This window comes from Chinchilla lanigera, unplaced genomic scaffold (genome assembly GCF_000276665.1).
Source record: "Chinchilla lanigera isolate Chin_1 unplaced genomic scaffold, ChiLan1.0 scaffold00034, whole genome shotgun sequence".
NCBI lineage: Eukaryota > Metazoa > Chordata > Mammalia > Rodentia > Chinchillidae > Chinchilla > Chinchilla lanigera.
This window is the reverse complement of record NW_004955435.1, coordinates 19392259-19401137: the sequence shown is the minus strand read 5'-3', so window position 1 is coordinate 19401137 and position 8879 is coordinate 19392259. Positions and strand designations below refer to the sequence as shown.

General features: G+C 48.4%; 1 long non-coding RNA gene across 1 annotated transcript in view; it reads left to right on the top strand.

The window, feature by feature from the left end:
- The first annotated feature begins 213 nt into the window (after positions 1 to 213).
- The window catches only part of LOC106148997, a 33552-nt gene continuing 24886 nt past the window's right edge, over positions 214 to 8879 (top strand). Inside the window, exon 1 of the long non-coding RNA XR_001234851.1 lies at positions 214 to 291. This is a non-coding gene — a long non-coding RNA (uncharacterized LOC106148997). The remainder of the gene's footprint in view (positions 292 to 8879) is intronic.

The following is an 8879-nucleotide window of genomic DNA, read 5'->3' as shown; positions in this document are numbered from 1 at the left end:
TTGCATTTTCTGGTTTGAATCCTGTTTGCCAGCCTGTCCCCAGATGCACCCCTGCACTCACTGTTTCCAAAGCCAGAGTGGTCACCGGTCAGTGCCTTTTCTCCTCCTTCCCTTACATTCCCTGTGCCTCTAGACACAGGGCGTGACTCACGTTATGTTAAATATGTGGCTGATGTCCATAGGTGTGCTTGGCTGTAAGGACAACTGGTCTACCAGGGGAATCCAGGAACACCTGAAAACTGGACTCTACCAACGGAGCAAAGGGGACAGGAGCCAGAACCAGGGATCCAGGTGGGAGTAGACCACTTCCTGTTTCTCTCTGTCACCTTAGCCCCAGCAGTGCTTTCATTTCCTGCCAAGACGAAGACTCTTTTTCCTCCCACCTTCCTCCTCCTTCTTCCTTGTTCCCTCCCTGTCCTGCCTCCTGCCTTGCTCCCCACATCACTCTTGGGAACACTAAGAACCATGCACTGCCCACAGCTTCTGCTGCACCAGGGCCCTGCGGTCTTCATGGCCTCCTTGCCAGCCCACTCTCTGGGGACTTCTTTTTCGGTCTCTTTCCTGCTTCCAAAACCAGCACCCTTTCTTCATAACCTCCACTCAGCTTCCCGTCTGACCAGAGCTTTCTTGCAATATTGTTTGCCCAGCTGCTGGCCCAGCAGTCACAGCGAGACAACTGCACTGACACGTTATCACGGTCCATTCCAGGGAGGGATGGCCTTAGTGGAGGGCTCAGGCTGATTTCATCCCCCTTTCCACATGCACATTTACCTCAGCTCCCTGAAAAGGAGGCTGGCAGCATTGGAGGGCTTGTTCTGTCCCTATGCATCCTGGACCTATGCTCTGAGCAGGAAGGGCCTTGCAAGGAATCTAGTCCAGGGCCCCTGCCTGTCTTAGGCTAGCCTGGCTGAGACAGCGTCCACCTCTGTTTAACTGCCTCCTGGAGCTGGGAGCTCTGTCTGTGCCTCCTGTGGTCCCCTCGCAGCCTATGTGACTGCTAGTGAGCTTCTTCCTCTGTTGAGCTGGCTCTGCCTGCCTGGAAATCCCCTCATTGCTCTTACTCCATCCTCCTAAATGTTATGCCAGATAACAGAAGGTGGTTTTCTTGCATTTTCATTTTAAGAACTAAATACCTCTACTGCCCACAAACATTCCTCCTCTGACCTATTTTGAGTTATTTTAGTAACCTGGCCATTTTCCCTTAAACGAAGGTCCATTAAGATGTAGCCCAGAAGAGACAGCAGTCCTCTGGGTGTGGGTTGATGAGTTCCCATCCATGTGGGGCATCCAGACTTCCTATTAAAGTTGTTCCCTTCATATTACATTCCAAGGAGGGGTTTAAGGGGCCCCAGTGATGTAGCTGGTTAACAGGCTGTCATCAGTGGTACTTCTGCTTTTAGGGTGCACATATTATTAAAGCCACATCACCCAAAGACCACTAGACAGAAATCCATACACACACATGCTTGTGCACACATACAAATGCACGGGCACATGAACAAGCACACGCACACATGCACACATACAGATCTATGAACTGATACTGATATGGTAAGGAGAAGGCTCCATAGCACAAGACAATGCTGCTGGACAAGACGGAGGGGCTGCACCCAGTGCAAGTTGTGTGTCTCTGCTGAAGGATTCCAGGAGGGGAGAAGGACAGCAAAAATCAATCCCAGACTTTGCTGAGGCAGGGTCAGGGGAAGAGGGAAGAATGGAGCACAGTCAGGAGGCCAGGGCAGCTTAGCAACTGGGTGTCCTTGGTCATAGAAGGGATTTGCAAAGTGGCAGTGGTGGCGAACGTATGGCACATGTGCTGCAGCTCGTTATCACTGAGAGCTCTGAAAGGTTCACCTGGGGTACCACTGCAAAGAAAGTGGGAGTCACAGCCACCGCATGACCTTGAGAGAAACAAGGTCTCTTGTTAACTTGGGCCTTCTTTTATCTGCATCCACTCCTAAACCCTCCTTGCCCCCACCACAGCCTGATTAATTGGACTCTTTCTTTCCAGTCCAAGTTGATTCTCACCCTTTCATTCCCTGTGGTTGTTTTTGCTCTTTTAGTATTCTCGTGGGTTCCAGGGGCATGAGAGGGGCAGGTCTAGCATCTCCCCACATTCTGTCGGGTGTTCAAAGTGGATGCAAGGGACCAGCCATGTGAACCACACAGGTCCAAGCAGGACTCTGGCACCGATGCTCCTTCCCTCCTACTCAGTCACTCTCAGACTCCACTCAGCCTGGGGCCACAGTCTCCCGATGCCTTTAACGCCTGTATCTGAGCCCCATGGCCATTGATCCAGCTGCCTGGTAGTTCCTGAGGCCCCCTCAAATCCACTGCCCATGCTCAACTCTGCTGTCCACCAGCCTGCTGTTGATCACTTTCTCCGGCCAGGCAGCTGCTGTCCGGGTGCCTTGCAGCTCCACCTGTCCAGTCATTAAAGCCAGAAGACCCCTCCTTCACCCTCCAGCCCACTGGTTACCATAGCTTTTCAGCTCCTCTAAGCATTGTTCCAACCTACTCGCTTTCTTGGGTCCTTCAAATTTTTTTTGCTTGAATTAATGTAAAACCTGTGAACCCATCTTCCTGGTTTCTTTACCCTCTATTTCATTACATGCCCAGGTACCAGCTACCAGGAGGAATTCCTTCCTCCTCCCCCTGCCATTTGTTCTTGCTTTGGTTATGCTAGCAAGCAAACCCAGGGCCTTGTGCACCTTGCGTCAGTCAAGTACTCTGTCACTGAGTTATACCCCCAGACCGGCATCTCTTAAGAGCCCTTCAGCTAGAGGGAAGTTGAATGACCTTACATACCCCACAGGCTTTTCATCTAACTCAGCCTGTTTTCCAAACCCTGATTCTTCCCTGTATCTGAATGATCCAACCTTAACGAAAACCAGCAGCTCCCTAGCCTGGCTGTCCTCAGTCCTATCATATCTTTATACAGGTGTTTTCATTGTCTAGGATGTCAGCGGTAAAAACAAGACCACTGTCACCACATATTGAGCACATATGGGTCAGGTGACCTGTGAATGGGTTTATAGTGTCATCATAACAATCCTATGAAATAGGTATTATTTCAATCTCTATTTTACACATTAAGAAATTGAAATTCAGGGGCTGGGGATTTAGCTCAGTGGCAAAGCGCCTGCCTGGCAAGCGCAAGGTTGTGAGTTCGGTTCCCGGTACCGGAGAAAAACCAAAAACCAAAAAAAAAAAAAAAAGAAATTGAAATTCAGATCAGGGTTGTGATGACACATGTCAATAGTCCCAGCTACTCAGGAGGCTGAAGCAGGAGGATTGCTTACTTAAATCCAGATATTTAAGGCCAGCCAGAGCAACACAGTGAGATCCCCTTCTCAAAAAAAAGAGAAAAAAAGACCTAGGACTTGCAGAGTTTAGGAGTTCAGCTGATAACTGACAGAGCTGGCCTAGGACACTGGAATTCTGACAAGGCAGATTCTACTATATGTCCTCCTGAGTGTGTGATACAACCAATCAAGTTCTACATGTCAACTGCCACATCCTGTTATTCGAGAGCCCTCTCTGACGATTCTTTGCTCAGTAGTTAACTTCCTCCTTCTTGTCACTCTCTGGTACATCACTGGAGTCTGTCACCCATCCGTGCTATAATGGGCATGTGAGTGCCCCCCCACCCTCAGAGCAGCCATGTGTGCTTGCTGCCCGCCGGGCCAGGCTGTGGCTGACTGAACCCCAAAGAACTGCCCACAGACCTGGGACGCAGCTGTCATGGCTATGTCTCTGCCTAAATCAAGAACTCCTGGAAGGCTGCATCCCATGGGAGCTCCACTCGGATTCCCTCGTGAGGAGCCCTGCAGACTGTGTGGCTGAGGAACAACTTCCAGCTGCTCCCCTGTGAGCCCACTGGGGCTTTAGGTCTCTCATCAGCCCTCAGCCAGCGTGCACCTAACATGCTAATTCGGGCCCGTTCCTGCCCTGCCTGGGCTCCTTGGCTTGGGCACCTCCCTGCTGGCTCAGCTGCGGCTCCAGAGAGCTGCATGGCAGTCGGTGCTCCTCTACCCTCTCTCTCCCTGCTAGAGCCACCCCAATGCCACCGTCTGAGGACTCTCCACCCCCACTCCTGCTTCTCCCCCCTTTACCTTTCCTAAGCGCTTCCCCCAGTATTTCTCTAGCCATCAAATCCAGTTTGGTTGTCTCTTTCTTGGAGGAGCTGAAATGACTGAATATCAAAAACTACCTCCATATACCTGATTCCTAGCACCTGTACTGACACACGGCAAGCGCCTGGTGACTGCCGGATGGATGAAAGATGGGCCAGTGTGTCAGGCCATTACTGCATCTCCCTAATTGATTTCTGTGTCACTTCCATATCCATCTTCCTAGAGCACCACCTTCTGTGGATGACTTCCTTTCTTCCCCACAGGCAAGGTAGTAGCAGGTTTTACTTTAATAATCAAAAACTGGGTGTGGTGGTACATGAATCTAATCCCGGTACTGTGGGATGCTGAAGCAGGAAGATGGCAAGTTTGCGCCCAGCCTAGGCAAATTAGCAGTTTACCAGGATCCTATCTCAAAATTTAAAAAATAGGGCTGGGGATGTAGCTCAATCTCAAGTCACACCAAAAACAAATAAATAAGGCAATGGATCTTAGTAATACTACTGATGTGGGCTGTAATCTTTATGCTCAAATTCAGTTTTGTAAAATCAGATTTTATTGGTATAATTTAGATATGCATAATGATCACATTCATCATAGAGAATTTGTACCTGTACTTGATATAACTTGATTCTTTTTTATCCTCTTTGCCTCCCTTCCTATAACTTCTCCTCCCCACCCCATTTACAAAAGTTGTTTCCATTTTTCCCTTTTTTTCTCACTTTGAATTCAGTTTTTTTAAAAGCAGATATTAAAAACAAGACTTTTTGGACCATTGAGTAGTAAAGATGAATTTGAAAGTGTTTTTAGAAAATAAAAACTTCCCAGAGGGTAAATGCCTCTGTCCCCGCACCCGAGCGTGACTGCTTTTGGAGTTCTGCATGCTGGGCTTGCCTTCCTACCTATTCCCCTCCTTGTTCTCCCCCAGAAGACCTTAAAATCTTCACGCACTCACCAAAGCATGAGTTTCATAGCCATCAATCTTCAATTCATGGTTTCGCATCCTCCACAATTGCCCACATCCCATGGGTGACATCAGGGCTGCCACAGCACTCAGCCCCGAGGTACCACTCCCATCACAGTCTCTGATGCTGGCAGCTCCTGCACCGCACGGGGTGCAGCCGTGCATGGATTCTCCCTGGGGAAACTCGCTTCTCCCCCAAATCTACAGCTTGAAACCCATCCAAAACGCTGCCTGTGTGATCAGATACATTCTGTCTTCTCTGGCAAATTTCCTCACAAGAGACTCTTCATGTACAGTTTTTGGCATTAGAGTCCAGGACAGGATTATAATAAGCATCATTTTGAAGCCTTAAATACAGTCTTTGGCTCTACAGATGCCATAATGACAGTTTTGTATTCTCAGTGCTGAGAAATTTTGTGGGCACTGGAGCTTAGAAATGTTGTAGCATGCAGGCAAGCTTCATTCTTATTTGTGTCAGGGGTCCAAACAGAAGATAGGGATTTCAAGGGCCATTCCACCCCACAACCTCATGGAGCAGCGATGTGTCTCCACAAAGCATTTCGTGCTGAGAAAAGAAGTGGAACACACCTTTGAGGTTTCTTGGTGCACTGCAGGCTGAGGGCCCTGTAGAGTACAGAATCAGGATTGCATTTTAGTAAATGAGTGATCCAAAGCAGCAGCAGAGGCCAGGCCTAAGCAGTGAAATAGAGCTGCCTTTCCCACACTGAACTGTGTTCAGAAGTGCTCGTGGTTGCTGCTGAAATTGGACACATACTGAGCTCAAATACAGCAAGAGGTTACCTCACTAGAACCCGGAAACAGCAAACATTAACATTCATTGCACATAGTTCTTCATGCTGTCCCACCTGGTCCTCTCTGATCACTGCAGTAGGCCTGATCTAGTTACTCCTGAGGCCTAAGGCAGATTTGTTCTTAGAAAATCAAGACCCACACTTGCTTCAAATACACTTTTTTTTTCAGAATCTTATTTGTTTGCGAAATTTAAGTAAAACTATAATTCTTAAAATCCTTGTATTTTTGTTAGGAAAGGAATTGGCATGGAGAAGATTAATTGTGAACTATACTACCCTGGGAGCTGCCTAATAATTGGTAAAGAACATTTCCGGTGTGTCTGGGTGGATCATGGAGGCATGGCCTTGGATACTATGGTCTCTGGCCTTTTTTTCTCTGCTATGCCCTGCTCTTCTTTGTGGTCACAAAAATCTAAGCATCTTTGTTCCACCATACCCTTCCACCATGATGTTCTTGACTAGAGTCAGCCAACCACGGACTGTGTCCCCTGAAACTATAAGCCAAATCAAATCTCTCCTTTAATTTGTGGGTGTCACGTATTGTGTGTCAGTAACGGGAAAGCTAACTAATGCAGAAAGAAAGTCAAAAAAAGGGCTTCAGAGGTAAAACTTTTTAAAAATCACACCTACTTAGTAAAACATCTTTTTCAACATTGGGTCCTTTAAAGCTGGGAATAAACTATGTTTTCCGAAGAACTTCATGTCAAAGCTCTGGGTTACTGGTGAAATGGTTCACCTTGCAGCATTTTTGCATAGAGAGACACAGTGTGACCTGTGAATCTGACTGTCTGGGGAGCACAGACCCTAGCTCTGGCCCTTATACTGATCTTGACAATGGGTTGGCATGAGCCAGTTCCAGATATCACTGTCACAGTTAGAATATCAAGTTTCCAGAGCAAGTCCTTTCCCCCAGGGCATTGAACCCTGGACTGGATTCCGTGAGATTGCTACCTCCCTCAGAGGTATGGCCAGGGAGAGAAGAGTCTCCTTCTTCATGAGTGGCACGCAGATTCCCTGTGAGAATTCAGACTGTACATGAGTAGCGGCTTTATATCTAATTTTACAAGATGCTTTTGTGGCATGCTGGTTTCTTGGACTAGGGTGAAAATTCATTATTAGAAGCAGAGGGAAAAGAAGGGCCGGTTTGATCAGTGACCAGCTAACACCTTAGCGGTTATACTAGTCTGTTCAGGCTGCCATAACAAAATACAGTTGTCTACAGTGGCAATAGGATATTGGTTCAGGACCCCCACTAGACACCAAAGTCCTCAGGTGCTCAGATTCCTTATGTAAAATGGCATAGTATTTGCATGCAACCCATTGGTGTCCTATTTTAAATCTCTAAATTACTTACAATTCCTAATATACTATAAACACTATGCAAAGTTATTATACAACATAAGAATCCTGACAAGAAAAAAGTCTGTACATATTCAGTGCAGATGGACAATTTTCCCCAAATATTTTTTTTTTTTTTTTTGGTTTTTCTCCGGTACCGAGAACCGAACTCACGACCTTGCGCTTGCCAGGCAGGAGCTTTTGCCGCTGAGCTAAATCCCCAGCCCTTCCCCAAATATTTTTGATTCATAGTTTGTAGGAACTACTGATATGGAACCTGCAGATGCGGAGGGTGGGCTGGACCAAAGACTTTAATTATCCTCCCCGGCCACAGCTCTAAATACAGTAACACTGGGGAATCGCAGTTAACATGTAAAGTTGGGCACAATTTAGTCCCATAGCAATGGTCAAACGGGAAGACGCTCTAGGGAGGTGGCAGTTTGGGGTATTTGCTGGCCTCCCAGTCAGAGCTCCAGGTCTCATCCTCTGGCCTGCCTGCCCCAGGGCCCTCCCCCATCCTAGGACCCGGCTGTGTTCCTGCTGCAATATGCAGTGGGAGTGGGACAGCGGCTTTTAAAGAGTGATAGGAGCACAGCCCCCAGAACTCTCTGGATGGCATTCTGTCCAGAGACCCACCCAGATCTAGAGGATGTCTGATTGTCGCTGTCCCTTCTCTTGGCCATTAGTCATGCCCTGCAATGGGGCAGGCCTGAGGGAGGAGCAAGGGGAAGCAGAGAGTGACACAGACCATCTGTTCTGTGGTGGGAGCGAGAACCCACCCGGCACAGAACACAGCTGCCTAACAAAGCCTGTGCTTGGCCAGGCTGCCATGCACACTGCCCAGGTGAAACCATTAAGGAGCTTGGTGGGGGGGTCTGCAGCCACTTGGCCCGTGATGCAGAAAACTTCCCTCATATATGGAGGCCGGGTTCATCTGCCAAATAAAAATAAGAGTGAATAAAAACACAGGATTTGCCTAATATTGCAAAGGCTTCAATTATAGCTACAGACAAGTCTCTGATCCCCTTTGCCCCTCCTTTTTCACCTTGGAAAGTGCTCTGTCTCCACTGTAGTTGCCTTCCAGCCGTCCCCACCCTGCTGTGGCTGCGTCTTTGTCTTATAGCAGTGAGTAGCAACGCCCTGCGAAAGCTCAGGGGACATTCCGCCATTGTCAGAGTGTCCAGCTGCCGCACTCGGGCAGCCCCCACTCAAGACTTTATTTTTCTCATGATGAGTCATTGTAGCCATCTTGTCCAGCGGCTGCTTCCTGCAGAAAGACAAGGGAAGGAACAGGAAAGGAGGGGCAGGAACCATGCCTGCATGGGGCTGGGAGGGTCACCCAGGCTGCGTGGTCCCCTTGGTAAGGAATCTAGGATGGTGTCTTTAACACAGGTCAGATTCACTGTTCCTAGTGCCCTGGGGAAATTACTCATCCTCTTGGGGGCCTCAGTTTCTTCATCTGTACTTCAAGGCTCCCAGTCACCTCCACAGAATGATGGTGCGGGGCAAAGGCACAAGCCACAGAAAGCACTTAGAACAAGGGGCTGGGGATTTAGCTCAGCAGCAAAGCGCCTGCCTGGCAAGCGCAAGGTCGTGAGTTCGGTTCCCGGTACCGGAGAAAAACCAAAAAAA